A 25,741-nucleotide genomic window follows, 5' to 3' on the forward strand; every position below is an offset into this window, starting at 1 on the left:
TGGCTTGCAGACAGCTGCTTTCTTGCTCTGTCCTCACAGAGAGGATGCTGGAGTTTCCTCTGGGGGCTCCACTGCTGTGACCTCATCTGAACCCAATGCTGCCTCCCACCCCAGGCCTTCCCTCCTAATATCATCATACTGGGGGTTAGGGATTCACTGTAAGAATTTTGGCAGCAAACATTTAGTCCCTGACCTTATGCTAAGGTAGTAGCAATGCAAAAGGAGAGAAGTGGACAGATTAGAAGAGTGTTTTGGAGGTGTAAGAGAAATCGCTGATGAATTGGGTGTCGGGGTATGATGGAGAGTAAAGGGTTGAAAATGACTCTCTCAAGTCTGGTTTGAGTAAGAGGTTGGAGATGCCATTTGCTGAAATGGGGGGAAGCTGGAGAAGGAGCAGCTTTGGGAAGGGGAAGATCAAGAGAGAGAATATTGACTAGGATGACTGGATCTGAGAATTCTTACCTTCTCAAAAACTTGAGGCATGTGAAAGAATACAGGCTCTGTATGTGGGAATCCATATACTCTGAAGTGTTACCTTTGTAAAGAAATCTTTTTCTGTGTTTCACATGATGGTTTTTCACCTCACTTTGTTTATTATTATTATTATTTTTGTCTCTGCTATTTACATGCAACATGTACTCATTGTAACTTCTCTCCTTGCAGGTATTCCAGGGAGGTAGGAAAGAAACTGATAAATATTATCTCCCTGTATGTGGTGTGGTTGGAAAAAGCCACTCTAGGAATGAATATCATGTATGCTTCCACTTCTTCTCTAAATATGAAATGTGCTTGAGAATCATTTTCTTAAAACCTTCCATGAATGGTTTTTGACATGTTCAAATTTTTCTTTTTTAAGATTATATTTATTTATCAGAGAGAGAGAGAGAGAGAGAGAGAGAGAGAACGCACAAGAGGAGGAACAGCAGAGGGAGGGGCAGAGCGAGAGGGAGAAGCAGAATCCCAGGACCCCAGGATCATTACCTGAGTCGATGGCACATGCTTAACCAATTGTGAGCCACCCAGGCATTCCAACATGTTCATATTTCTTTAATGCTTTAAAAACATGTATTGGTTACACAGGTTCTTATACAGGAGGGGCTCTTAGATGGCACAGACACCTCATTTTCTAGGTGAGAATGCTGAGCATCAGGGAGGTTGGCATTTACCCAAGGAGGCAGATCTTATGACTGATTAATAGGAAGTATGTTGAACAGTAGAATCCCTGGAATCAGAATCCCAGCCTATGGTTCTTTCCATGAATTCTCCATACCACTGAATTCTCCATTTCTGAGACGCCTGGGTGGCTCAGTGGTTGAACGTCTGCTTTTGGCTCAGGTCGTGACCCTGGGGTCCTGGGACCGAGTTCTGCATCGGGCTCCCTGTGAGAAGCCTGCTTCTCCCTCTGCCTTTGTCTCTGCTTCTCTCTCTGTGTCTCTCATGAATAAATAAAATCTTTTAAAAAAATTCTCGATTTCTCTCCTAGGAGAAATTCTTATGAATAATAAGAAAAATGAAATATGTTTTACAAGAAATACATTTGATAAGGTAAAAAAATTATATTGTTCCTGTAGAGAGATTTCATATTTATAATTTGATAGGGTTGATTCTTCAGTTCTGAGTTGAACATTTTAACACCTACAATAACTGCCTTGTTCTAGGCACTGGATGTATAAAGGTAACTAAGGATAAACTCTGTTTCCAAGCAGCTGACATGGACTGAGGGAGACAAGCATATAAATGAACAATGTTGCCCTTTAGTGGGTCAGGTATTAAAGCTGTTAGAGAAGGAGAGGTAAAGTGGGTCTTCCATGTGGGAGGAAATAGCTAATTTCACTAGGAGAGGTAAGGGGAGCTTTCTTAGGGGGTATATTAAGCTGAATTGGGAGTAGACGTTGGCTAGGTACTCCTTGACCTTCCCCTAGCCCCCCCCCCCGGCCAATTTTATGAAGCCCATTTTTCTTGTTTATTCCAAAACATTAACAGGAGGCTTGTTATGTGCTAAGTGAAGAATATAGTTTGAGATTATATGTAAAACATTAAAAATAATTCTGATGGGAATGGCAAGAGAATCTGCCACGCACACACAGACTCTCTTCCTCTCTTTAACCCAAGTATTCTAGTTGCCATAACAACCTGATGATGGTCGTGCATTTGCTACTATGGTGGAGGTTGTGTCAGCAGTTCCATTTTGAGCTGCCATTTTCAGGATTTGAAAATTCAATGTCCTATTCACTGACATGACATAAAATTCCATCTATTGATTGCTTTTGGTTACCCTTATAATTGAATATTCAAAAGTCACTCTCCTTTCTACTCCTGTGAAAAAGTCCATGTATTTGTTCAGTGTCTAGGATTCTGCTTTGGTTTGTGAATATTTTAGTGCTAAAGGAAACCTCCGTATCTGACCAGGTTCTTTTCTTTTGGAATTGGGAAATTGAGGCTCTGAAGAGTTAAATGACTTTTCTAAGGGCGCATAATTCAACAGGAATTTAGTAGTTGATACTCTATAGCTCTGATGGTGCTGGAGTCAACAGCATCTTATTCTTTGTGACTTCTGAGCTTTGCTTACATCTCACAACTCCCGTAAATCTGTGGCTTTATGTATTTGATGTGTGTCCTGTCTTGTGTGTCTTTGTCTAGTAGCATCCTTTGGTCACACACTGAGTTGTAGAGACTTGTTTGTGTGTCTGTCCAATCTCCACTAAACTGAGCTGCTGGGGGTGGGGGGATGCTGCACTGTACTCACTGTGATTTCTCCGGCACCTGCAGAGAAGGCCCAGCTCCGCCTCCTCTTCCTTCTTGCTCTGATGCCAGCTTACCTGGCTTCTGATCTTCTGTGTTGTCTGTTCCTACTTCTCCAACCTAATGACCAGTTACTCGCTGTTGTAGTCTGACGCTGGGACTCGATTTCACAGGAAATCACAGGAGGAGGAGATGAAGAAAGAGGAAGTGGTCAGGGGGGAGGAAGTTCTAGGCAGGAGGAGAAGCACATGGAGAGCCTGGTCCTTTGAGGGCTGTCGGCTTTGACTAAACGGCAGGGGGAGGTGGGAGAGATGTTAGAGCTGCCAGGGGCATGACAATAGGCTTGTCCTGAACTTCCTGCTGAGAAATTTGAATTTCACCTGGTAGGCAATCAGGACCTACTGAAAGGCCATAAGTAGGGAACGATAGGAAGAGATTGCCTAAAAGTGAAGAGCCTTTAAGAACGAAATGTGCGTGAAAAAAAGAGAGACGCAGGTTGATCTATATTCTCCAAAGAAGGAAAAGTGTAAGCATGGAGCAGGGAGCAGTGATTTCTGCCTGGGTTGTGAGGATAGGGAACTTTTACAGAAGAGGTGATATTGCCACTGGGTTTTAATGGGTAGCTAGCACTGACGGAGCAGGGGAGTGGGAGAGGTGGCATGGGGGAGATGTGGGCAGCCTGAACAAAGGCTGGGAGGCCAGAACATGCTCAGCAGGTTAGCAGTACCCTGACCATGCTGAGGTGAAGCCCGAGGGGGCAGTGGCCTGACGTCAGATTAGATGTGTTGGGCCGGGACCAGGTTGCTGGAGGGTTTTGGTGCCCTGCCAGGGAGTGTAGACTTCATGCTTGAGATAGATAGAAGGGAGCCATGGTCTTTTAAAAAGCAGCAGGAAGGGCAACAGCTCTGGCATTGTAGAGACTGCACTGGACGAGGAGGGGGTTGACTGTGTGGAGGACAGGAGGGTACGGAGTAAAAAAGGGATTCAAGTTCCTAGGTGGGTTATTCAGGCTCCTAGGTGGATTATTTTGCCACTTATCAAGGTCAGGAAAACAGGAGGAGGAGACACATTTGGGTGAAGGATATTTATTTATTTATTTGATTATATTTTTATTTTTTTGGGGGGGTTAAAGATATTTAAAGAATTATATCTAAATTTTAAAAATTGAGGTATAGTTTACTTATAAAATGCTCAGATCCTAGGGTGCTTGGGTGACTCAGTCAGCTAAGTGGCCAGCCAGCCAACTCTTGATTTCAGCTCTGGTCATGATCTCAGGGTCCTGGGATTGGGCCCGAGTTGGCTCTGTGCTCACCAGGGAGCTTGTTTGAGGATTCTCTCTGTCCTTCTGTGCCACATCACACTCTCATGCATGTGTGTGCACACACTCGCTCTCTCTCTCAAATCTTAAAGCTCAGATCCTAAGTGAACTCTTTGGTGAGCTTTAACATTTACACACCTGTGTAAATGTGCCACAAACCGAGTGGAGGTGCTCAGCCTCAAGCATGCTTCAGAAGTACCAGGATGGCTTGCTAAGCAGAGGCTGCTGCGCCCACCCCCAGAATTTCAGATTCTGTAGGTCTGGGGCAGAAACTTGAGAACTTCCATTTGTAGCAGTTCAGATGCTGCAGGTTCAGGGACAGGACCTTGAAGATAGCTGCTCTAAAACATTACCATCACTCCAGAAAGGGCTTTTCTCCTCTCTTTCCCCTCCCCAAGGACCCATGGTTTGATTTCTGTCACCATGATTAGTTTGCCTGTTCTTGAAAGGCCTACAATTAGGATTATGTGGTATGTATCCTCATATCTTTTCCCACACAATGTGATGATTCTGAGATTTACACACATTGTTGCATATAACGTATTCCTTTTTTATTGCTGACTGATTTTTAATCAAACAAATATAGCACAATTTGTTCATGACTTCTCCAGTCCACAGATACTTGTATAGTTCCCATTTTGGGCTATTATAAATAAAACTATGAACGCTTATGTACAAGTCTCCTTGTGGCCATACGTTTTCGTTTCTCTTGGGTAAATACCTTGGAGTGATTTGAAATGGGGGGTCCTAGGGTAGATTTATGTTCTGTTTTCTAAGAAACTGCTGAATCATATTCCATACTGGTTGTAATGTAACTAGTTGAATTGTGATTAAATGTTCATCGACTCTAGTGATGTTACTAGATACTGACTAGACTGAAGGACTTTGGTTGAAGACATACATTGTTAATCAACAGTGATGCACCTCTTTTCTAAACCCTAAGAGAACTTCAATCTATGCATGGTCCTTAAAAATATAGATTAGTATTCATTCAAAGAACATTCATTGAGACACCTGGGTGGATCAGAGGTTGAGCCTGTGCCTTTGGCTTAGGGCGTGACCCCAGGATCTGGGATCGAGTCCCACATCAGGCTCCCTGCGTGGAGTCTGCTTCTCCCTCTGCCTGTGTCTCTGCCTCTATCTCTGTGTCTCTTATGAATAAATAAATACAATCTTAAAAAAAAAGAACATTCATTAAGCACTTATTGCTTGCTAGTTACATAAAGGAACACGGGTCCCCCATACCGGTCCCAAGGACCTTATAGAGAAAGTAAATTTTGATCCTTTCAGAAGCTGCAAAGCAATGCCTTAAGTCTCAACTACTCTTTAAATATTTTTTTTCTTTATTTATTTATGATAGTCACAGAGAGAGAGAGAGAGAGAGGCAGAGACACAGGCAGAGGGAGAAGCAGGCTCCATGCACCGGGAGCCCGACGTGGGATTCGATCCCGGGTCTCCAGGATCGCGCCCTGGGCCAAAGGCAGGCGCCAAACCACTGTGCCACCCAGGGATCCCTGTCTCAACTACTCTTAACTCTACTTTATATCAATGTTATTATACCAGAAATCCTAAGCACCAGGGGATCATGACATAAGCAAAAAACTCTAAAGCATTTCAAGTCATTGGGAGAAAGATGGATTTGTTCATCAGTAATGTTAGCACAAGTAGAGTCAGTATCTGGGGGAAAAAGTGGGATTCAAGCCTCATACTGTGTAACAGGTTAAAGTCCATGTGAGTCAAAATTTTAGTGTAAAATTAAAAACCCTATCAAAGTATTAGAACAAAACACCACTACATTGTTTTCTAACATCAAAAGGGGGAAGATCTTTCTAAATATTTTGTAAAACCCAATAAAAGAAAAGACTATTAAATGTGATTACATAAAAATTAAGAATTTTTGCCTGGCAAACAGCATAACCAAAGACAAATAACTGGGCACATGGGGTGGGGGTTGGTGGAGAGGATTTTAACTCCTATTACAGAGAACAAATTGCCAATATATGTAATGAGTTTTAACAACCTTATTGAAAATGGGCCAAGGCTAGGAGCAGACTGTTCACAGAAAAAGAAATGCAAATGGCTCCTAAACTTGTGAGAAGACGCTCAACCCACTCATGGTAAGAAAATGCAAATTAAAATAAACCGAAAGATGTGTTTTCAGCTACCAGACTGACAGATCAGAGAGTTTGGTGAGATAACCATGTTGGCAAAGGTGATGCTGTGAGTCGTCGAGGGAATAGCAGGAGCCGGAGATGGAGCCTAAGAAGTGGGGTTAGCAAATTTGAGGAGGGCAGGGAAAAGTAGGGGCAAGCAAGCCTGGTGAGGGTGGCGGGGAGTGACAGCGGGAAAGTAGACACATCAAAGCAATAACTGGAAGTGTTCATTACTGTGAGGCAAACAGTCCTGCAGTATCAGTCCCCCAGGCTGCTGCTGCTTTATAATGAATGATCAGGATTGCCACAAAAGGTTACTTGGTGGCCAGCATTAAAATAGAATTTTACATTAAATCTAGCATACTCAAGATAAGATGCAGTGAAATGCCAGGACACCTGCACCCCGATGTTTATAGCAGCAATGTCCACAAATAGCCAAATTGCGGAAGGAGCCTCGGTGTCCATCGAAAGATGAATGGACAGAGAAGATGTGGTTTATGTATACAATGGAATATTCCTCAGCCATTAGAAATGACAAATCCCCACCATTTGCTTCAACATGGATGGATCTGGAGGGTATTATGCTGAGTGAAGTATTCAAGTCAATTGGAGAAGGACAAAGTCTTCTCTAATATATAGTCTCATTATATAGTCTCATTCATTTGGGGAATATAAAAATTAGTGAGAGGGAAGAAAGGGAGAGGAGAGAAAATGAGTGAAAATATCAGAGAGGGTGACAAAACATGAGAGACACCTAACTCTGGGAAATGAACAAGGGGTAGTGGAAAGGGAGGTGGGCAGGGGGTTGAGGTGACTGGGTGATGGGCACTGAGGGGGGCACTTGGGATGAGCACTGGGCGTCATGCTAAATGTTGGCAAATTGAACTCCAATAAAAAAATAAATAAATCCAGCATAGTCAACAAATGATAATTTAAAGATAGGTTATTATCCAGTTATCTCAAATTAAATTTTTAATTTTTATTTATTTTTGTTTTAAAGATAAGAGAGAGAGGGGACATGAGTGGAATAGAAGGGGCAGAGGCAGGGGGAGAGGGAGAAGCAGACTCCCTGCTAAGCAGGGAGCCCAAAATCATGACCTGAGCTCAAGTGAGACACTTAACTGACTAAACCACCCAGGTGCCCCTCATATTAAATTTTTAGAGAATACTTTGTATTTGAAGATGCTGAATGAATGAAGTACATCTCTTACTATTTCAGCTGCTTCTTGCCATTCTTAGAATCTTCCACGGTGAGTCTCGTTACGTCCCTGAATGTTTAGGACAGTGGTGTCTGGTGACCCCTCTCTTTGGTTCCCAGGAATAGCTAACATAGTTACTGATTGGGAGGTAGATGAACTACTAGTGCTTGATTTTGAACAAGTAAGTAATATGTATAATTGAACAAAATGGTGCTTTTATTTTTAATTCCCATTCCCTTCCGTGTCCTCATATTTCTTATCCACTTCCTGTCACTCCTGCTTCACTGCTCATTTGGCTCTTGGAAAACTAGAATTCACGATATTCCTTAAAATGATGCTGCTGTCAATTTCCGTGACTGCTTCAGCATTGGAGGCAGGGGTTAGCTCAGATAACTAGTTGAGATACCTTTTGGTCTGGAATGTTATCATTCTCTGCAGTGCTTTGCAGTGTTAGGATTGTACATTGTGGATTATGCCTTCAGATTTGATAAGTTTTAGGGGCAAATAGAGCACCAAATATTTAATGAGATTCTTGTCTGCTTACATTCTTAACAAAGAATGTAATTATATGCTCAAACCAAAAAGTTACCTTCGTTTATATTTTCCTCCTCACAATTTGATTGCTATCTAGGATTTAAAAAAACAACCCAACTAATCCTGTGCCCAAGTGTATTTCAATAGTCCCTTTCAGTCACTACGGCAAACTAACAAAACAAAATGATAAACTGAGTCCTTCTAATGCCGATCAGCATAGATCCTGTAGTATTTTCCAACAGGCAAGACTGCAGGTGCTGTTTAAAAAAAATGTTGGGGTGCCTGGGTGGCGTGGTCAGTGGAGTGTGGTTGAGTGCATCTGCCTTTGGCTTCAGTCCTCATCTTGGGTCCCGGCATCAAGTCCGACTCAGGCTCCCTGCTCAGCGTGGAGTCTGCTTTTCCCTCTGCCCCCCTCACCCCCACTTGTGCTCACTTGCTCACAGATAAATAAGTGAAATCTTAAAAAAAATACTGTGATAAATAAGTATCTTTTATGGTATCTGAAAATTGAGGGCATCACTTTGTATTGGATTCTTGGATAGGTAATGACCAAGAAGTGCTGATACCGATAAACCGGGTGTCATTCATGTCAAGAGTTGAGTGTGTGAGATTAGGAGTAAATGGCGAATAAATGGGAATAAACTGGGAGTCTGTGTTGTGTTTTTGTTTTGCTTCATCTCCTCTTTTAGCCCCGTGGTCGAGGATCATGTCAAATTCGGTGTCCCTGTGTGTGTGGCTTTCTTCCTGAAGTGCCATGTTAGGCACTCAGATGTAGTTATTGGGTGGTTGGCAGACTTTGGTCTGTGGTGTTTTCCTTGGTGGGGCCGTGTCGTTCCCACCTCTAGTTCAGCCATCTCAGAGAATGAGGTCTGGTTGAACTGTTACACAAAACCCTAACATCTGTTTAATCTCTCTTTTCATTTATGCTGCTTTGGAGCCTTTTTTTTGGTTTTTTTTTGTTTTTTTGAAAAGAAGAGCTAATACTATTTCATCGTTTATACAACCTCCTATTTCTTTGGAGATTCATTGTAATTTTTTGCCACTGAATGCATTGATGTCTGGTTTGGAGAACGCTGAAGTTGCAGTGAATGAGACTTAATTTCTCTCTAACCAGCAAATGTTACAGGTGCTACCAATGACAGATAAGCGACTCTAGAGAGGGGACATAGGACACACCTAGGAGTCCTCCTCTGGTAGCTCAGGGACTCGGTTGCAAGGTATATCATGTTTTCTTGGTGCTTTGTCACTTTCCAGTTCCCTGTACTCCTAGAAACCTACAGTAAACTTTTTTTTTTTTTTTAAAAGATTTTATTAAAAAAAAAAAAAAGATTTTATTTAGGCTCTCTGCTCCTCCCCTTTCGACAGACAGCCACATCTTCTGGTACAGTGCCTGCTGCGTCCCGGAGGCGATGGTGAAGGTCAGAGTGAACGGATTTGGCCGTATTGGGTGCCTGGTCAACAGGGCTGCTTTTAACTCTGGCAAAGTGGATATTGTCGCCATCAATGACCCCTTCATTGACCTCAACTACATGGTGTACATGTTCCAGTATGACTCTACCCATGGCAAATTCCACCACACGGTCAAGGCTGAGAACGGGAAACTTGTCATCAATGGGAAGGCCATCTCCATCTTCCAGGAGCGAGATCCCGCCAACATCAAGTGGGGTGATGCTGGTGCTGAGTATGTTGTGGAGTCCACTGGGGTCTTCACCACCATGGAGAAGACTGGGGCTCACTTGAAGGGCAGGGCCAAGAGGGTCATACTCTCTGCTCCTTCTGCTGGTGCCCCCATATTTGTGATGGGCGTGAACCACGAGAAGTATGACAACTCCCTCAAGATTGCCAGCAATGCCTCCTGCACCACCAACTGCTTGGCTTCTCTGGCCAAAGTCATCCATGACCACTTCGGCATCGTGGAGGGCCTCATGACCACCGTCCATGCCATCACTGCCACCCAGAAGACTGGACGGCCCCTCTGGGAAGCTGTGGCATGACGGTCGAGGGGCTGCCCAGAACATCATCCCTGCTTCCACTGGCGCCACCAAGGCTATGGGCAAGGTCATCCCTGAGCTGAACAGGAAGCTCACTGGCATGGCCTTCCATGTCCCCATCCCCAATGTGTCAGTTGTGGATCTGACCTGCCGCCTGGAGAAAGCTGCCAAATATGACGACATCAAGAAGGTGGTGAAGCAGGCATCAGAGGGCCCCCTCAAGGGCATCCTGGGCTACACTGAAGACCAGGTTGTCTCCTGTGACTTCAACAATGACACCCACTCTTTCACCTTCGACACCAGGGCTGGCATTGCCCTCAGTGACCACTTCATCAAGCTCATTTCCTGGTATGACCATTAATTTGGCTACAGCAACCGGGTGGTGGACCTCATGGTCCACATTGCCTCCAAGGAGTAAGAGCCTCCTGGACCACCAGCCCCAGCAAGAACAAGAGGAAGAGAGGCCCTTCCTCTTGGGGAAGTTGGGGAGTCCCTGCCCCAACTTAATCCCCCAACACACTGAGAATCTTCTGACCTCCAATTTATATCCTAGACCCCGAGGAAGGGGAGGGGCTTGGGGAGCCCTACCTTGTCATGTACCATCAATAAAGTATACTGTACCCAGCCAAAAAAAAAATTTATTATCTATCCGTCCGTCCATCCATCCATCCATCCATCCATCCATCCATCCATCCATCCATCAATCCATCCATCCATCCATCCATCCAAGAGAGAGCGTGAGAAGGCCCAGGTATGCACAGTGGCGCTGCAAGCGGAAGGGGAGGGAAAGCACCCCAAGCCCAGCACTGCTGATCTGATCCCAGAGCCCAATATTGGGCTCCATCCCAAGACCCTGAGATCACGACCTGAGCCGGAATCAGCGTTGGAAGCTTAACTCAACAAGCCACCCAGGCATGAGAACTTTTTGTTCTTTTGACGTGGAAAAAGCTGGCTTATTTTTCTCAACAAAAATAATATTGATCTTTCTGCCCCCTTGCTTGTGAGCTGCTGTTACCTCCGTGGCCACCTTTTTTTTTTTTTTTTAAATTTTTATTTATTTATGATAGTCACACACACACACACACACACACACAGAGAGAGAGAGAGAGAGAGAGAGAGAGAGAGAGAGGCAGAGACACAGGCAGAGGGAGAAGCAGGCTCCATGCACCGGGAGCCCGACGTGGGCCAAAGGCAGGCGCCAAACCGCTACGCCACCCAGGGATCCCCCTCCGTGGCCACCTTGATACAGACTCTTACTTCAAAAGCTGGGTGAGATGGAGAGAATTTGGTCCTCACAGACATCTTCTGTTACTCCAGACACGTAAACACTGGGTGACCTGGAGATCTTGCAGTTGAAATTGAATGGGTTTCTGAGCTCCAGAGTTGTGCTTACCTGAATGAAGAGTAGTGAATTGTGTGTGGCATGTGTTTAGGAATGGGTCTTTTTATCCAAGTTATAGATGGAGTTGAGAGTGACTTCTCTGAAAGATAGAGGCATCCTTCTCCATGAAGTTAACTTTTTTTAAGATGCATTTTTCTTCCTTTGATGTCTAACTATCAAACTGTTCTCTTGCACTACCATGATCATTTCTTAACAATTCTTCTCATAATGATCTTCTATTCATTGTGTATATAATGTTTTACTAATAGACATGGTCCTCAGAGTCAGGAAGTAATCATCATCTTAATTTTTTTCTACCTTATTATTTATTTATTGTTTTGGGTGACTGTAGCTGGGTAGGTAGGTACCTTTTCTCTCTTATCTGGGAGTAGCCAAATAATAAAATTTTCTTTATTCTTATTATGGAGGCTAGAGATGTTTGTTCTATGACATGAAGTAGACTTAGGTTTTGAGGCCCTGGCTCCTTTAGCTAAAGGAGCACCTTGTAATTTTTTTTTATAGCTTTTCAGACTGGATGAACTGGATGTATAAGGGTAACTATAATAAACTGTAAAAACAATGATTATTATTTGGTTAATATGTAAGCTAAATTTCATTTGCAGGAAATATACACAGAATTATCTTAATATTACATGTATATGTATTTTTTTATTAAGGATTTTATTTATTTATTCATGAGAGACACACAGAGAAAGAGAGAGACATAGACACAGGCAGAGGGAGAAGCAGGCTCCATGCAAGGAGCCCGACGTGAGACTCGATCCCAGGTCTCCAGGATCACACCCTGGGCCGAAGGCGGCACTAAACTGCTGAGCCACCCGGGCTGCCCACATGTGTATGTATTTGTAATACAGATAATTTGTAATAACATTTGGTTACCAATTGTTCATTCTAGAAACATCTGTTGGACAACACTATGTGTTGGGGCACCGTGCAAAGAGTGAGGGGAGGTTGGTCAGGGGACAGAGAGAGGAAGAAGACTTGGTTCTTGCCTTTGAGGAGCTTTCAGGCTAGCAGAGTGGATGGATATGCACTTATGTGACAACACCTGATAGAGGTATCTAGACAGTGGAGGAGAACAAAAGGAGTAGTAAGTATTCTACTCGGGGAAACCTGTACAGAGAGGCACTCCTAGGAGTGCCAGTATGTGCAGAGGGGTTGTTGGGGAGGGAAGGATGGAGACTAGAACAGAGTTTGTGGTGGAAAGGAAAAAGGCAAAGGTTTAAAGGAGGAAGTGATCAATGGGTAGGAAGAAGATTGTGAAGTGCTGATAATTTTGACATAGGAGTCATCATGGTAAGGGCAGTTGCATTGGAGTGAGGAGTGCAGAATCCAGAGTGGAGGAAGGAGTTTTGAAGAATGAGCAAGAAGAAAATGGAGGAAGCATAGGGCAACTGATTTTAAGAAGTTTATTGGAGAATGCCACCTGGATGGCTGAATTAGTTGAGCATCTGACTCTTGGTTTCAGCTCAGCTCATGATCTTGGGGTTGTGGGATCGAGCCCTATGTTGAGCTCCATGCTCAGCACACCCTCTCCCTCTGCTCCTCCCCCAACTCTTTCCCTTTCTTTGTCTTTCTCAAATAAATAAAATCTTTAAAAGACAGTTTGTTTGAGAAGAAGCAGAGTTTGAGGGAGGGGCAAGTCCATGGAAAGGGTGTGCATGGATTGTAGGATATCTAAAACTTAAAGTGGAGGAGATTTGAGTTTGGTGGGTTGAGAAAGAATTATAAAAGATGAGATTGAAATAAAAGAAAAAAGGGGTAATAGTCTGTAGGTCTGAGTCTGAGAGGAAGTGGGAGAGGATATAGAATATTAATAGCACTGTAGGTCATTTTGTTTTGTTTGCATCTCCACTCTTTGTTCTTCTGGAACCCTAGAAAGCAATGTTATGCTCACCACAAACTGGAGACATAAAATCAGTTGTGTGGTTCTCAATAACTGTTCCATTCAGAGTGGGTTAGACACTGTGCATGGAGGTTATGAATTACGGAGGTTACGTAGAGACGAAAACATGCCGAAGAAATGGATGCAGAGTTTCCATTTGAAAATTTGTGTTTATTCGGGTAGATGGAGAAGGAAATTGGTTTCCTGTTTTGTGGATCCGTCTGGGCAACATGGCCACTGCCTTCAGGAGCCAGGTGTGCTAGAATGGAAGAGGGCAGGTTTGTGAATAGTAGGCTGAGAGACCCTTTGAGGAGGAAAAGGGGAAGGGGCTTGAAAAGGCTTGCTTAGTCTTTATTTAATTTTTGGTTCAGAGAATAATGGCTGTAGAGTATTATATGGACATGGTCCAAGTATTAATTGTTAAGTTGTTTTTGGAAGGCTGTGAAGCAAGTGGAATCTGGGAGGCTAAATGGTATTTGTCTCCCTTCCGCCTGGAGGCCTTCACAAAGGTTTGGGGCTGAAGACAGGAATGCCACACGGACTTCTCTAGATCTGGCCTTGGCCAAAGTCTCTTGCTTCCTCTGTCCCAAGTTCACCCTGCTTTTAATGATAGTTTTCAGAACTCACCATACCAATTTTTACCAGTTGTTTATCTGATTATTCCCCTAACCAACTTCTCCTCTTACCTTAAAAACTCACTAATCGTCATTTTCTTTCTGAAACTTCCTCAGATGCCCTAGTAGGCAGTCCTTCCTTTGAGCTGTCTCTCTACCCAGGGCCCAAGTTCTCAGAATGGTTGTGATGGCTTGTTTGGGTGTTTGTCTCCCTTACAACTTTTGAGCTCCTTGAGGGCAGAAGCAGAGCCTTTCATCTTTGAGGCCCAGCACCTAGGGGAGACTTGACATATAGTAGGGCATTAAAAATATCTGTTGAAATGAATTGAGTTGAATGGTCATATTTAAACAATCTTCAAAAGCTGTACTTCATTTTAGATGCAGTTTTGGGGGTCTCAAACTCCTACCATTGTATCTGTGAGTCTTGGGATGGTTTTTTTCCCCCCTTATATTTTTAATATCTTTAGATATTTGTTAAGAGTTGGGAAAGTATTACTTAAAAGTATTGTTACTTTCTTTATAATAATTCACAAAATAAATTATTAGTTTAGTGCTTGATTCTTTATATCAGTTTGCAGAACAACCAAGACAGCTCATATATGCAATTAAGAGACATTATTTGATATCCTCATAAGAATTTTAGATATGTTTAGAAATAGCATGTGGTCTCTTATGCTAATATCTAATTGTTTTGTCATTCTTGAAAATGAAAAACCTTTTAAAATGAGTGGAATTGCTCATGGATTTTCTGCCCCATAGAAACTCATTATTGCCACATTTGCCATCCATCATAGACCTAACATAGCTATCATTTTTATTCTGATTATTTTCAAGGGACTCTAAGTGATTATACTTAATGTTAAATTACTTACTTAATTTCACAGTCCCCAAGTGTATCTATACATTCCAGATATTTGTTTTCCTTGTCTTTTTCTCTTAACCTTTCATGATGGTTTTTTACTTTTCCCATCTGTTAGTTGGCATATACCTCTCAGTTTTCCAGAACTTAAAGCACTTGGAGCACCCCAGCTGCCAGGGTTTCCCCTGCCTCACACTGGGATCATTTGTTGTTCGCTTTTTGCCCATGTCAGTCTCTGTACATCTGGCTGCCAGTATTTTCTGTCTAGGATTTCTTGGTGATAGATGGGAAAAGAGGCTGGAGGGGTTAGGAGCTTAGATTTTGAGTTTGTCACCTTTTACTTAATCTTCCTGTTTTCAGTGGAGTCCCTCCACTGCCTTCCCCAGCTGTGCTTAGCATCCCTGAGCCCAGAGTTCTTCCAATTCCATGGCTTGAAACTCATTTACAGACCTTTGGAGATTTCAAAACTACTCACAACCAGCCACACCCCATACCAATGAAAATTCAGATCAGAAACTCGAGTGAGACTCATGGAACTTTTTTATTTTTATTTTTTTAAAAGATTTTATTTATTTATTCATGAGACACACACACATACAGAGGCAGAGACACAGGCAGAGGGAGAAGTAGGCTCACGCAGGGAGCCTGACGTGGGACTCCATCCTGGGTCTCCAGAATCAGGCCCTGGGCTGAAGGCAGCACTAAACCGCTGCGTCACCCAGGCTGCCCTCATGGAAATTTTTTAAAGCTCTCCAAGGAATTAGTGTGTGGCCAGTAGATAGGGGAATTGTTGCTTTGATGGTTCCTTCTGTCAATCTGGCTCCTCATTACATCTCCGACACCCCACTCCCTTCACCTGCCCCACTAGGTCAGTTGCCGTGCTGTTCACGCTTGGAGTTTGCTTCTACCTTGCGGCCTGTGCACCCAACTCCATCAGTCTGGAATGTTCTTTCCCTGGATGTCTGCATGTCTTATTTTCTTCCTTTCTCTCCTAACTTCCTTCCTTTCTCCCTCCCTCCCTCCCTTCCTTCCAATTTCTGCTCTGTAGCAAGAACCACACTGCATTCCTGTGCTCTGCCCTTGCTCCCCACTGGTTCCTCACATCTGGTCTGTCGCTGATGCACTTGCTCATTTCCCCCCACTAGAATGGAAGTTCCTTGGGGCAGGCCCTAACTTTGTTTCCTTAGATTTTTGGGACTCTAGGGCTGAGCTTGGCACAGAGAAGCTGCTTGCTAACAGTTGAATTAATTTTCCTGGAGAAGTTTTTTTTGCTGCTGTTGGAGGGAGGGTCCATTACATGAGGGTGTCCTTTTGGGCAGCAGATCTTTGGAGTCTAATAGATTTGCTCAGCGTCCTTTCTTCTTGCAGCCCTCCCTGCACCCCTTCTTCAGAGATACCTGTGCCTCATGCCTGTGCCTTTCTTCTGGGCTGCCTTCTAGGGTTCATATTCTTAGGACTCCTGGGTCATTTACCCCCACCATGCCCCCCCCCCCCCCGCCTTGGCTACTGTCAGCCCTTATCTTTGTTTGTACAGATTTATGCTTAAAAAAGTGTCTTTATCTGTTATCTTAGTGAAAGTTCAGGAGGGGAGCAGAGGTAACATTTGCATTCAACCCACTCTGTTTAACCAGAAAGTGGGCCCTTCATTAATTCCTACTCTATTCACTTACTGATTGATTTCTTCCACAAATTTATTGAATATCACCTCAGTGCCAGGCACATGTGAGTAAAATACATAGTTCCTGCTGTCACTGAGGTTATGTCCTAGGTTTAGAAAGTGCTGAATTTGGATGAAAAGGGTAAGGAGTTGTAACATTTCTAAATATGAAATTATTTAAAAATAAAGATCTTTGAGAAAAATGCGTCCTACAGGGACTAAATGGCAAATAGCCTCCTATGTCATGTCAGAGACCCTGAAGGCTCCGTGGACCGCTGGAGATTTTGAGCAGGGGAGAGCCATGGACAGTTCCGGAGTTTGGAGAGCTTACCTGATGCCGACTAGGATGGCCGGGTGTGAGGTGGGCCGGAGTCTTTGCAGTAAGCCAGAAATGATGAAGGCCTAAGTGGAGGTACTGAGGGTCGGGGAAAAGCAGCTTTTCCCATAATTCCCCCGTTATCAGTTTCCCTGGGAGGTAAAGCTGTTTCTGTGGTGACATAAACCGCCCACATGCCTTTAATAAGGAAAGTAAGCTTGTTCTTACAGACTGTCTCTGTGGTTGTACCCAGAGGTGCTGTGCTAGGATTCGTGTCACAATCGACACTGCAGTAGACATAAAAACCTACCGGGAAGTAACACGAATGATTACTGTTGGGGGGCAACTCTGTGCGCCCCTCATGAGACCTTGCCCAGAGCAGACCCTGACTGGCCTGGTGGATAAAGTGTAATTTGCACTAATAAATTTCTTTACAGTTCCCTCGGCCATGAATCTTCCATTTGAGTGAGTTGCATATTTTTATTTCACTGGACAGCTTCGCTGGCTCTCGTTGCTAGGGAGCATCCATTCCTGCTGTGCTAACGCATCTTAAGACTTATCTGTGTGTTTGTTTTATTGGAAGGGCGCGTCCCCCATTTTTACTTGAAGCTTTTTCTCTTTTAACAAAGAACTTTGGGTTAATTGAATGTTTTTAAATTTACGCTGACTTTCATCCCTTGTGTGGGTCTTGTTCTTTGTGTTTACTCTTCTGGGACTTTATCCAGAGAAACAGCAGTCTGAAGAATTCACCCCGTTTCCCCTACAATTTAGCAGGTCACTGAGGAGAACTGCAGATGTGGTCAGTTCACCGAGGAGATGGAGCTGAACCGAGCGCAGGCGGTTTCTCTGATCTGCTCAGGGGCAGGGATCATGGCTCAGTTAATTTTGATATTCCCTTGAGGTCACCACAGTGTAGTCGCTTGATAACTGTTGAATTGCGCAGAGGATGTGAGAAGAGTAGGTTTGGTTCTGGGAGCCACATTCAGAGCTGCGGGGGATTTTGAGGCTACTTCATTAAGCATGTGTGCGTGTGTGCGTGTGTGCGTGTGCTTGTGTGTGTGTGTGTGTGTGTGTGTTGAGTAAGTACGGTAACACCAGTTTTTACTTGCAGAGCAGATTTGGGACAAATCAAGTGATTAAAAACATTTTACAAAATTGTGGTAAAAACACATAACACAGAAGTTACCTTCTTACTATCATTTTTAAGTTTATAGTTGAGTAGCGTTAAGTATATTCATATTGTGATGAAACAGATCTCTAGGACTTTTTCTCTTGCAAATCTGAAACTTTATACTTTCTAAAAAACATTTTCCTTTTCTCCCATTCTCCAGCCCCCTGGTAACCACAATTCTTCCTTCTGTTCTGTAATCTTGACTACTGTGATACCTCCTATCAGAAGGGTCACGCAGTAGTTGTCTTTTGGTGACTTATTTCACTTAATGCCCTCATGGTTCATCCATACAGCCTGTGACAAATTTCCTTGCTTCTTAAGGAATAATATTCCATGATGTGTATATATTACATTTCATATATATCCATTTATCTCTCATGAACATGGGCATGCATATTTTTCTTCAAAATTCTACTTTCAATTCTTTTGGATATGCACCCAGAAGTGGGATTGCTGGATTATATGGTAGTTATATTTTTAATTTTTTGAGGAACTTCTATACCATTTTCCATAGCTGTCACAACATTTTACAGTCCCACCAACAGAGCACAGGGGTTCCAATGTCTCCCCATCCTCACTAACACTAAACATTTTTATGTTAAAATAAATGCACTATGGTGTTGAATCTTACATTTTGAATACATTTTAAAGGGAAAACAGAAGACTTCAAGTAAATTTTGGTTGTGTGGTAGCTCCTCTGATGAAAGGAGTACTTTGTGAAAGCACCCAAGAAACCCTGAATTACAGAAGGAGTCCTCAGGATGATGCCTTTTAGAAGAATTCATGCACACACATGAAGATGAACATCTTCCCAAAGCAGCGCGTTACAAAGTACAACTTGATCTTTATTTTTATTTTTTATTTTATTTTTTTTAAACAAATTAATTTTTTATTGGTGTTCAATTTACCAACATACAGAATAACACCCAGTGCTCATCCCGTCAACAACTTGATCTTTAAACAGTACCATATGGCAGCCTAGGTGGCTCAGCGACCTGATCCCGGAGACCCGAAATCGAGTCCCACGTGGGGCTCCCTGCATGGAGCCTGCTTCTCCCTCTGCCTGTGTCTCTGCCTCTCTCTCTCTCTCTCTCTCTCTGTGTGTCTCTCATTAATAAAAATAAAATAAAAAAACTTTTAAACAGTACCATAGGCATTTAGTAGGGGTGTTGAAGTCTTCCTGAATGAGCTACATTTTGAATGGGAACTTAAAGGAGGATGGTGAATGTGAATTTGATAGCAAGAAGAATATGGATTAATGTAAAAAATGTGATTTCATAATTAAATAATCATAGGACTTGATTTTGGGAGCTAATAAAGAGTGTCTTCCCCCTAACTCCTTCATATCTAGTGATAGCTGTAAGTGGATGTAGTAACTGAGTTTGCGGACAGATTTGGTATCTTTATTGTGATTTTTTTTTTTTTTCTCAAGATTTGACGGTAACTCTTCAAATGCCCTGATGGTTTGTGTTCCATGATTCCTAGAATGGATTTGGAAGACTACTTGATAAAAACACCATTTTGTTAGCTAGTCTCTTAGGACCAAGTGTTTTTGATAATGGTATTTTAGGATAGGCTGTTTCTTTGTTCTTTTTTGACACAGTTAGGAGTTCTTACTGTCAAGAAAGCAAATGATGAAAAACTGAAGTGTATAGATGGCTAACAAAGCCTTCTACTTTTTGCTAGCGTTGTCCCCATCTTGCTGGAATCTAAGTCAATATTCACATGGTGATTTACATTTTCAATAAGAATACCAAGTTAAGGGCAGTCTGGGTGGCTCGGCAGTTTAGCACCACCTTCAGTCCAGGGCGTGATCTTGGAGACCTGGGATTGAGTCCCACATGGGGCTCCCTCTGTGGAGCCTGCTTCTCCCTCTGCATGTGTCTCTGCCTCTCCTCTCTCTCTCTGTTTCTCATGAATAAATAAATAAAATATTAAAGAAAAAAGAATGCCAAGTTAAGTTTTATGCTGTTGTTGTTTGTTGAATGGGTTGGGGTTTTCTTCTTTTATACAGAGTATCTTAAGACTTGTCCATTTTCAGTTTTTAAATCTCCTTTCTGGTGATTTAAATTATTCTCACTTTGTGTTTCAATTACCTTTTTGCTTGAAAGTTTTGTTGTTTAAATGTAAACTGTGCAGTGACCAAAACTAAAACTAAAACAACCAGGCGAGAATAGATGTAAGATATTCTCTGACAGGGTAATTGTGATTTATGTACTTGGACCAGAGAGCTGGTGGTTTCTGTCCCACATGACCATATTCTTTGATTGATAGGTTTCAGGTGTGTGTGTCAGAGGGCAAGCCTTACAACATGTTTGTTTAATTTTGAACAGTTGGATGTTGGACAATTTAGAACTTATTACTTAGTAAATGATTCTCTGAGTGATACAGAATGTCAGAAGCAAAAAACAAAGCAACAAAAATCAGTTTCAGTTTAGAAGTGTTTGAATTAAATATTATGCTTAAGCAAGCATGTTCCAAAGTGGCTTCCTTGGAGCATGAGTTTTATAGAGTGTTAATAGAAATTCTGTGGAAAAAGAGTTTTGTGATTACTTGAGTTGAGAAACCCTAGATTCAACACTATAAATCAGATTTCTTTAGGGCTTCTCAGAGCCTTTAATATTTGCATGTTCATTGTGAATTACTCAGAAATGAGGTACAACAGGAAGCATTTCTGAAACATTTGTGGTATTCTTTTTTCTTAGAACATCTTGCAGGGCTAATGTTCTGTAGAACAAATTGTAGAAAGGATGTAAGGGCCATCTGTGACACCTGTCACCCTGTTGATGGCCAGGGTTGGTTGGCTGACCTGGCTGGGTAGGTGGGTGTCCCCTTCCTCCCTCAATGCTCCCGGTGCGTCCCTGGGGTCTGAGTTGACCGTGGGGACACCCTGGGGATGAGCTGTCCCACCAGTCAGTAACTCATAGCACTGTATTTGCAAGTCAGAACATACGGAGGGACCGAAAGGTTGGTTGAGAAGAGGAAAAATAAGATGAAGTTGTTCTGTCGAAATACTCAGTATTACTTGATTTTGAAGAGGTTGCAAGTGCCTTAATGGTTTTTTGAGCTTGTTAAAAGGAAACAGAGATGCTGATTTGTGTAGTCCGAGTTATTTCCAGTTATTACCACAGTTTCTCTAACTGTAGAAAAGGGGTTATACATTGAATCTTAGAGCTTCCAGAACTTTATTTTAAAAGATTTTATTTATTCACTTGACAGAGCACAAGCAGGGGGAGCAGCAGGCAGAGGGGCAGGGAGAGAAGGGCTCCCTGCTATGTGGGGCCCCATCCCAGGATGCCAGGATCATGACCTGAGCTGAAGGCAGATGGTTAACTGACTGAGCCCCCCAGGCGCCCCTAGAATTTCCAGAACTTTTAACAATCATTTCATCCTATTTTAAAGGATGAGAAAGCTGAAGATTAGGGATATTACATTATGTAATGAATAGCTACATTACAGGGTTTAGATTGGAATTTAGTTTCCCTGATTCCTAGTTTAAAATCCTTTCCAATACATTTTGTACCTTTCCAGTGTGGCAGTGATCTCTATGGGTCTCTTTCTCTCTTCTCTATTGTGGCTTTAGAGTTTACCTCTCTAAGGGACTTTGTCCTTAGCATAATTTATTCAGTTGTACATGTTACTCCATAGATGACAACTAATATTGATTTCTAGTCCTAACGTGATGTCATTTTAACCTCTGGCAATACATGAATTATAGTTGGTGATTAAAATCAGATCAAAATTCTGGTGACCACAATCCAGTGATAACTATAGTGAAGAAGAGGGAAGAGTGGAAGGCTGCTGGAAGGCTCGAGGATTTAGTGACAGTGGGGTTACAAGCAGCAGCCGTATCTGGTGCTGTGGGTTTGGCGGGAAATGTGATTCTGTGGTTAGACATCAGAGCTTGTTTGAAGTTGCAACTGTATTGTTTATTCTGATCATGCGATTTACACATTCTCGATTGTAGGAGACTGAACGCAGTATGGCGTGTTGATTAATAAAGTGCTGCAAAGAGGTTCTGGATAAATGCAAGCACTTTTGATTTGTAGGAGTTCTTTGTATATTCTAGAACTGGATGTTAATTTTTTTTTTTTTACTTTTTTCATTTTTTTCTTAATGTAAGCTCTGTGTCTGATGTGGGGCTTGAACTCATAGCCTTGAGATCAAGAGTTTTATGCTGCACTGACTGAGCCAGCTAGGCACCCCCACAACTAAGATATTATTTTTTTTATTGGTAACATGAGAAAATATTTTCTCCCCTAAAATGACCTGTTAATGCTTTTTGAGAAAATATTTTCTCCCTTAAAATGACATATTAATTTTTTTTTTAACCTTGCACACTTAATAAAATAAAGCAAAATGGATCATGGATTTCTAACCGAGGCTACAACTTCTGGGTAGAAACCAGAGAAAATCTTTGAGATCCTGAAGTGGATAAGTGTTTTACAGATAGGACTCAAAATGGACAAACGATAAAAGAAAAAAAGAAAAAATCTGTTCTCATCTGCCCTAGTCCAGTCAGGCTGCTATGACAAAGCACCACAGACTGGGCAGCTTAGAACAACAGAATTTCATTCCTCACAGTTCTGGAGGCTGGCCCGTGCACAATTGGCACACTGGCATGGTCAGTTCTTCTGAGGGTCCTCTCCGAGGCTCCCCTGACTTCTCATTGTCCCCTCACATGGCAAAAAGAGAATGGCTTATATTTTTCTTGGGCCATGGTGTCTTTTGTTGAACACAACTTGTAAATTTTAGAGCAACCAAATTTACCAGCTTTTCCTTTGTTGTTTCTGATATATTGCTTTAAGAAATCCTTCTTTTCTACCAAGATCGTATGAATATGTTTACTTTCTTTTCTTTAAATTTCCTGATTTTTTTCATATGTAGTTATTTAATTAGCTTGATTTTTTTTCTTTCTTTCTTTTTTTTTTTTTTTTACATTTTTATAAAGTAGACCTGTGTATTAGTTCGGGCTGCCATAACAGAATAGCACAGACTGGGTGGTTTAAACCACAAACTTAATTTCTCACAGTCCTTGTGACTAGAGGTCCAAGATCAAGGTGCCAGCCAGCATCGTAGGTTTCTGGTGAGAGCTCTCCTTGGACTGCAGGTGGTCAGCTTCTCTCTGTGTCCTAACATGGTGGGGAATGGGGGAGAGAACATGGGTAGCTCCCTGGTGTCTCTCCTTGTGAGGGTACTAATAACCCCGTCATGGGCACCCTATGACTTACCTAAATCTAATCACCTCCCAAAGGCCCCATCTCCACACACTACCACACTGAGGGCTAGGACTTCAACATACAAATTTTAGAAGGATATGATTCAGCCCAAAGCAGGATTTTATTTTCCTTTCTTCCAAATGGCTAATCGGTTGCCCCAGCATCATTAATTGAATTAGCTATCCTTTCCCCATGGATTTAATCAAAACATAAGGGTCTGTTTCTGGAGTCTCTCTCTCTTTTTTTTTTAAATCACTGCATTATCTTTAATTGCACTAATACCACACTCTTTAATTATTATAGTTATATAATAAGTCTTAATATATGAGAAAGCAAGACTCCCAATTTGTTATTCTTTAAAACTGTCTTGGCTCTTCTTAACTGTTCTTCATCCATGTGAATTTTAGGAATAGGTTGTTAAATAATACACACACACTAAAAAATAACCCCAAACTTAAGGATTTCATTTGGATTTGCATTTATAAGTAATGGGAGAAGACCCGACTTGTTTATGACATTAAGTTTTCCTAGCCACATTGATGGCACAGTATTCCATTTATTTAGTTTTTTTTTTTTATATCCTTGAATGAGATGTTACAACTTTTTTTCCACAAGAAGCTTTGACATATCTTAGTGTATTTATTCTTAGGTGATTTATAGTTGTGTTGATATGGTGCATAGAATTTTTTTTTTTTTGGTTAATTATATTTTCTAGTTATCAGTGGAACACATTGGATTCAGGAACCTCAGTGAACTCTCATGAATTCTTATAATTTGTAGATACTTTTGCATTTTCCATGTAGTCAACCGTGCTGTCTGTGGACAGGACTGGTCTTGTTTTTTTGCTATCTACTTCTTGAACCATTGACTTCTTTTTCTTACCACACTGGGTTTTGCATGATGTTGAATAGAGGCAGGGATGGAGGACATCTTTGTTTTTTACTTTAGTGGGAATGATTCTAAAGTTTCTCCATTATGTATAATGTTTACTGTAGATTTTTGATAATGTACTCATTTAATGAAAGTCCTATTCCTATATTTTAAATTGTACAGGTGCTTCATTTTATGATTCTGCTTCCAGAAAATTAAAGTTACTCTTTAGCACATTTCTAGCCTGTAGTATTACAACACTAAATGTGTGGGATCCCTGGGTGGCGCAGCGGTTTAGCGCCTGCTTTTGGCCCAGGACGCGATCCTGGGGACCCGGGATCGAATCCCACGTTGGGAGCCCGAGGTGGGACTCAATCCCGGGTCTCCAGGATCATGCCCTGAGCCCAAGGCAGGCGCTAAACCGCTGAGCCACCCGGGCTGCCCACAACCCTGAGATCTTGACCTGAGCTGCATTCAAGAGTCAAATGCTCAACTGACTGAGCCAGCCAGGTGCTCCTCTCGAAAATTATTTTATGGCAACTTACGACAAAGTGCTTTCTTCACTTTAAGAGTTTCAGAACTTTCAGTTTGTAAATTTGTGGTTCAAAATAGGAGAGTGTAGCCATCACAGTACAATAATCATGTCTGTTGTACATTATTACCATGGAATCCTAGCACTTCAGTGGGTCACATCACTTCTGAAAGGGACCTTAGTGACCTATGCTTCAGTTCCGTCTCTTCCTAGGTAAATGAATTGAAAATCAGAAATACTTTCTGGGGTTTGAGATGGGCATGATTATTTTCAAGGTAAATAATATTTGAGACCTATAATGTGTCAGGCAGTGTACTATCTGCATTCCATACGTGATTTTATTTAATTCCATACGTAATTTTATTTAATTCTTACCCAACCCTATTAAGTAGATCTTCTCATTTACCCTTTACAGCTAAGGAAACTGAGATTTAGGGTTTAGATGGGTAGCTTCCAGTTACATAATCAGAAGGTGGTAGAGCTGGAGTTCGGACCTAATCTTTCTGATACTAGAGCCCATGTTCTTTTCACTGAGTTACTTCCTTTCTGAGCTACTGTGTAACCAAGATGCTAGGTGAATGCGTAGTATTTGTTTCTGTGGTGTATTGATTTTACAATGCAAAAAGTTAAATATATCCATAATTTACCAGTTAGTCTTCCTTGTTAGTGTGGACGTTAATATGCTGCTGAGAGTCTACTTAACAAAGAGGTTGCAGTAAAGGGGACCAGCTTGATGCTTGGTATTGCTCTGAACGGCTGTTCAAGGTTATTTTGAGATCAATCAATCCAAACAACAAAACCAGATGAACATGTAGATAGTGACACCCTCTGCCCCCTGCAAGCTCTTTTCCATTCCTTTGGGTTTCTAAAAGAATTGCGTGAAATACAACTCCTAAAGATCTTTTTAAACGTGTTATTTTAATTTCACTAGGTGTTTTTGCTAAGTAGTAGATTGAGCCTTAGCCATGAGAAAAAAAAGGGATTTCTTTAGTAATGAAAATTCCTTTTCTTAAACCTATCTTTTATCATTATGGATTTGCCCTCTCCTTTTGCTGAAACTGATTTTTAATTTTAAACATGTTTGATAACTGGGATCTAAGCTGGTTGATCTGTCTTAATAACTTGTGATCCAAGTCTTCAAAGTGGAAATCGCTTATTAGTGATTCTGTGTCTTTCTTTTTCTTTTTTTTTTTTTTTATGAAATAGGATTTTGAATGAGGCTTCACTGCTTTCTCTTCTGAATACTTTTAGAATCCTTTCTGTCTTTATGAGGGAATTT

At 41.9% G+C, this 25,741-nt stretch overlaps 1 protein-coding gene across 1 annotated transcript in view; it reads left to right on the forward strand.

Annotated features, from left to right (window-relative positions):
• The window catches only part of AVEN (apoptosis and caspase activation inhibitor), a 176,013-nt gene that overhangs the window by 76,094 nt on the left and 74,178 nt on the right, over positions 1-25,741 (forward strand). The window lies entirely within an intron of this gene.

This window comes from Canis lupus, chromosome 30 (genome assembly GCF_011100685.1).
Source record: "Canis lupus familiaris isolate Mischka breed German Shepherd chromosome 30, alternate assembly UU_Cfam_GSD_1.0, whole genome shotgun sequence".
Classification (NCBI taxonomy): Eukaryota; Metazoa; Chordata; class Mammalia; order Carnivora; family Canidae; genus Canis; species Canis lupus.